We start from the raw sequence: 6,411 nt of genomic DNA on the forward strand, positions 1-6,411 counted from the left end.
AACCCATAAAAGCTTTGTTCGTCTTCGGAACACAATTTAAGATATTTTGGATGAAAACCGGGAGGCTTGTGACTGTCCGATTGACTGCCAAGTAAATTACACTGTCAAGGTCCAGAAAAGTATGAAAAGCATCATCAGAATAGTCCATCTGCCATCAGTGGTTCAACAGTAATGTTACGAAGCGACGAGAATACTTTTTGTACACGAAGAAAACAAAATTAATGACTTTATTCAACAATTCGTCTCCTCTGTGTCTCTCCACATCACCGTAGCGCCATTTTGTAGAATATCGGCTGAACACAAACTGCGTACGCTCTTCTGTGTCAGCTAGCCGCGCTGCGCGGATGCGCTGTTTTCTTTCAAATCAAAGCGTAAATACACGCAGAAAACATAACCTTGTGCCGTGGCTGACACAGTATAGCGTACAAAGTTTGCGTTCAGCTCATATTCTCCAAAATGGCGCTACGGTGATGTGGAGAGACACAGAGGAGAGGAATTGTTGAATAAAGTCGTTATTTTTGTTTTCTTCGTGTACAAAAAGTATTCTCGTCGCTTCATAACGTTACTGTTGAACCACTGATGGCAGATGGACTATTCTGATGATGCTTTTCATACTTTTCTGGACCTTGACAGTGTAATTTACTTGGCAGTCAATCGGACAGTCACAAGCCTCCTGGTTTTCATCCAAAATATCTTAAATTGTGTTCCGAAGACGAACAAAGCTTTTATGGGTTTGGAACGACATGGGGGTAAGTGATTAATGACAAAATTTTCATTTTGGGGTGGAGTATCCCTTTAATTTGGGTTTTTGGATGTACTAGAATAGTTTTCATGCTTGATTGTTCCAAAAACCTTTCTATTTTACATCCTAGTCTGTCTCGAACTCGCTTTTTAGTTCCTGTTTCGATGAAGCTCCTTCTTCCGAAATACCGATTGGTTAGCTGGCCCAGAGCGTTGTGATTGGCTAACCCCTTAGAGAGTGTTCTGGAAATGTCACACCCCTTACCATAACAGCGACAGGGCAACAACACACTACTAAAGCCTACTTAAATATTGTAGAAACTTAAATTGCTGTAAAGTTGCTTTGCAACGATTTGTATCGTAAAAAGCGCTATACAAATAAACTTGAATTTAATTGAATTGAATTAAAGCAGCTCTACTTATTCAACAACTTCTTCTTCTTGGGCAGTCGTGGCTTAATGGTTAGAGAGTCGGACTTGCAACCTGAAGGTTGTGGGTTCGAGTCTCTGGTCCAACAGAAGTTGTAGGTGGGGGGAGTGAATAACCAGTGCTCTCTTCCACTCTCAATACCACGACTGAGGTGAGACCCTTGAGCAAGGTACCGAACCCCCAACTGCTTCCCGAGCACCGCAGCAATATGGCTGGCCACTGCTCTGTGTGTGTGCACTTGGATGGATTAAATGCAGAGCACAAATTCTGAGTATGGGTCACCATACTTGGCCACACGTCACTTCACTTTCACTTTCTTCTTCTTCATCTTCTGTAGTGCAGCTCAACTAGGCCTTGCCCCAAAGCCCCCCGCCCCCACCCTTAATTTTGTTTTTCAAATTCTGTGAGCACGAATTATTTAAATGAGTCATTTTGTGATTTCACAATATCCGGAAGAAGCGCGCTGTAGTCCAAATGAGCCGTTTGTTGTGGTTCTTGAAAAGTGTTTTCTGTCAAAGAGAATGTCTCCCTTTGGAGTGGACTTTGAGCTTTGTAACCTTGCAGATTGTTTTTGTAAGCTCAAACAGCAATATTACACACTAACTAAAGTTGGAAAATAAAAAAGCATAATAGGTCCCCTTTAAATTTAATATGGCGTCTAACCTGTCTTAACATCTCTAGTTTCATTATTTAGCTCAAGTCGGTTGGTTCAGTTCAGATCAATAACAGTGTGAACTTCAATTTGAAACAAGTTCAATTCAGCTGTAAGTTCTACAAAAGGCAAACATTTTGTTATTAAGCTTGAATCAGTTCAATGTTGATTCAGTTTAGTTCAATACCAGTGTCGATGTTGAATGATGTGATTTAGCTGTGAAGCAGCTCTACAGAAGATGATATTGCCACCATCCAGCTTAGTTCAGTTCAAGTTTTGTTCTCATCCATTGGGTTCTCATGCATTGCGCGTTTACATCGACAAATTACTGAAAGTTAAGTGGCTTTTAGATCCCAGCTATTGAAAGCAGATCACAGAGGTGTCATATGGATCATGGTTAGTCAACCCAGACTCTCAGCCAACCCTCGGAAAGACTACATTTTCACAGTAGCACTGTACAATAACTCGAACCAACATATGTTTGAAAACATATGGCAACACCCTGGCAACCTTCCACACACAAAATTGTGGTGGTAAGTGTTGTATGGGCAGACACTACTCACATTTTTCTTCAGATGTAAAAATTTAGTTTTTATTCAAATGATTGATATTCAACCATTGTTGTTTGCTCAGTAGTGAATCCCTTACCAAAGAGCAGTATAAGACCAGAATCCTCAGAAGCAAGCAACGTAAACTTCTGCAGAGAGCACATTGACGCTTTCATCCAGAGCCAGTGTTGGGCAAGTTACTTCCAAACTATAATACATTATATATTACTTATTACTTCCTTTTAAAAGTAATTAGTTACATCAACACTGTCCAGAGCATTGAGAATTCACTGCTGTTTTGAAGGTTAATGTACAGAGCCAGGCATGCAAAGTCACAGCCACACAATGGGACGTGCAAAGGACTCCAAAGTGACCTGGGCTGTATGCAAATGGTACATTTTGTTCCTTTAGCTTAACTGCTAGGGCATGACACTAGCAATGTCAAGGCCATGGGTTTGATTCCCAGGAAACACACATACTGACAAAATGTGTAGAATGCAGTGTAAGTAACTTTGTAGAAAATCCTCTGCCACATGCATAACTGTAAATAAATCTAAGAGAAAAGTAAAGCTATTATTGATTGCGTACAGTGATGTAAAAAAAAAAAAGTATTTTATATCATAATATCTTCTTCCCATGTTGTGTTTTGCCTCATTCATTATTTTATAAATATAAGCACAGATGTAAGTACTGTATACGTTTAAGACCATAAGAACATAATATTCCTTTGCTGATGATAACCAAATATAACGGTGTCTCTCTTAAATAACTAGATGGTAGCAGCGATTTGATTGGCTGAGGGTTTACACAAACTATTAAGAACAGCTATGCTTATGGGAAATATTTTCCCTACGCAGCATAAAAAGGAAAGCAAAACTTCTTTTTGCTGAAACAAGACTATTATAGGCAGTATAATAACTCCCAAGCGCCCGAGAGGGAAAACAAAATAAGATATAGGGTTTGATTAGCTCTAAAACTAAAAAACATGAAAACTGTTTCCATTATAGGAATAATGCTCACAGATTTTTATATATTTTTTTGCTAATATTTCAGCATAGACCACCATTCAGAAGTTTGGGGTTGGAAATATTTTTTAACGATTTTGAAAAAAAGTCTCTTCTGCGCACCAAGGCTGCATTTATTAAATCAAAATATCATTGCAATCTAAAATAATTGTTTTCTATTCCTGTTTTCTGTTCTTTTATTCCTGTGATGGTAAAGCTGAATTTTCAGCTGCCATTATTCTAGTCTTCAGTGTCATGTGATCCTTCAGAAATGTTGAAAACAGCTGCTTTGTGAAAACTGATACATTTTTTTTCAGGATTCTTTGATGAATAGAAAGTCTAAACAGCATTTATTTGAAAAAAAAAAAAAATAAATAAAAAAAAATTCATCCATCCTTGCTGAACAAAAGTATTAATTTCTTTCAAAAGACATAAACAAATAATAATCATTTACTGACCTCAAACGCTTAAACGGACATGTATGTAAGTTTTTAAATGAATTCTTTGATTGCATTTTTTTTATATATAAAGTCTGCCTTTGATTTTTTTTGAGTGTTGAGTATTGAGACTGTGTGTGTTATAATGGTGCCATGTTAGTGTTTACAAGTGTAACCTGCCCATATAGCACACATAGCATTTATGACATTTATGACAAAAAATAAGAAAAGATGCAAAGCTGCAAAGACGCTGCACACTTCTGGGGGGTCCCACACCAGCTGAGCATCCACCGTTGAGATGAATAAGAATTGAGATGAACCGATTGCTTTATCGTCCCCTTGGTGTGCAGGTCTTGTAACCAAACAAAGTCACATTTGGATATGTGGAAGTTTGAATGTCTTGTGGTGCCACCAGATGGATTCCCAGAATGCAACTTGCCAATGTCACTGAACAGGGTGCAATATCTTTTCATTTTTAAGCGTGCTATTCCTTTAAGTTAGAGCTTTGTAACCAATACAAGTTGTGACTGAATATAACCATGAGTCAGACGTACTGTACGGTAAATGTTTGATTCCATTGATATTTTGTCTTTTCTGCTAAAGGTAGACATGTTCACACTGATCAATCTATAAATAACCCATCGTATTTCTGTTTTGAGAGGAGGTCATTGTTATAGAGAGCATAGAGGTTTGTGCAAGGTGAACCGACTGTCAGGAGGCATCGAGGGGTTAGGAGAAAACACAGCTTCTAGAAGCACATCAAAGATGCCACTGAATGAATGATTAATTCTATTGGGAGATACATTTTGACAGTCAGAAAGTAACAAACAAAGGTGAGATAAAAAGACACAGGAAATGGGAAAACACACCAAACAGACAATTATCATAATGATGCAAGCACCAAAAGAAAAAAATACATACATAAATAAGTAAGTAAATAAATAAATAAATACTCCGTCATTAGTACTCATCCTGCCCTTGCAGAAAAGAAAATGGTACAAAAGCTGTCACTGGGATGGTGCCCTTTCAAAAGGTACATCTTTGTACCTTATTTACCCCTAAAGGTTTCATATTAGTACCTTAAAGGCACATATTAGTACCTAAACTGTTCATATTAGTACCTTTTGAAAGGGTACAACGCCAGTGACAGCTTTTGTACCTTTTTTTTTTCTGAGAGTGTGCCGTTCCAAAGAGAACCAGACTGAAATTTAAGCCATTATTCAATGCTAATCTTATTTTGACCTATGTAATGAGAAGACAAGATTTCCAGAACATGATTCCAGTGAGTCCAAACTCAATGGTGTCCTAGCCCGTCAATCTGTTCAGCTGTGCAAGAGTCTGCGTGTATACATTTATCACCATCAGTACCAAAGCTCACAGCGAGGGCGATCTTCAGATAGACTCACAGCTTTATTTCTCCAGCGTCCCCAGGAACAGAAGTTCCAGACTCTCCCACCTGCAAAGCCTCCATCTGCTCCTTTTGTCACAGAGCAACGGAACGAGAGAGGCAGGAACCGTTAACACAACACTGGCGTTTCTGCGGTCCCAACTAGCGCCGCTTCAGCAGGTTGCACTCTAGTTTGAGCAGTCTGACTGTTGTAGAAGCGTATTATTGTGGTTAGCAGTGGTTTTTGGTCTTAAGCCGGGCTCACACTACAGGAGTTTTAAAATCCTAACTGATTATGAAATCTGGTTGCAGCACACACATAAGGAGAATCTTTGCAGATTATCTTCCCTCAAATCTTAAACATGCACACACTACAAGATTTTAACATCGTGGCGCATCACACACACACTACAAGATATTATTAAGATTATCATGCCAGAGGGAGCGCCTCACGTGATCTCACGCAGCATATCGTCATTAATATTTCAGTGATGTTTACATATGTTAGCTAGCCTGCTAGCTGCTTTCTACACTCACCCGGTACATTCAAAACTGAGGCGATTTCACTCCAGCGCTTCTCTTTCTCCTTACGGTTGTAATACGTTTTCGACACATTATACAGACAGTCGTGTTACTATAAAACGTCAAGAAGCAGTTTCCTCTGTCTCCACTATCCAACGGGGCCGTACAGCAGCTGTTTTGCGGTCGCGCATTGGCTATTGTGAGAGTACTGACGTAATCATATAGCCGTCATCATCCCGATTTAAATCCTAAATATCAAACATGTTTGATATGATCGGGGTGGCCCCGATTTGTGTGCGAGCAGATCGGGAGGTGCAAAATTCGATCGGTGAACGCCTCACATTACCAGATAATCCACGCCGAACATCGGGACCGATCGAGGGGCTCGACAAGATTTTTGCTCCGATTCTCAGGAAGGGGAAATCGGGGCTAAATCGGGCTAAAAATCCTGTAGTGTGAGCCAGGCTTTACTTTCAACCCAGCATGATGCATTTTAAGCAACAGCAAGAAGGCTGCATTATAATGATATACCATATATTTACTATATATACTATTTTATTTTTTTTTTTTTTGGTACCATGGATGTTAAAGGGTCAAACCATATGCAAATAAACAACCTTTATTTTGAAGAATGTAGGTCTGTAAAGTGTTGGAAGCTGGTCTGGTGTGGAAGAACCTGACTGATCTGCAC

Source organism: Sinocyclocheilus rhinocerous, unplaced genomic scaffold, assembly GCF_001515625.1.
Source record: "Sinocyclocheilus rhinocerous isolate Xijiao unplaced genomic scaffold, SAMN03320098_v1.1 scaffold460, whole genome shotgun sequence".
Lineage (NCBI taxonomy): Eukaryota > Metazoa > Chordata > Actinopteri > Cypriniformes > Cyprinidae > Sinocyclocheilus > Sinocyclocheilus rhinocerous.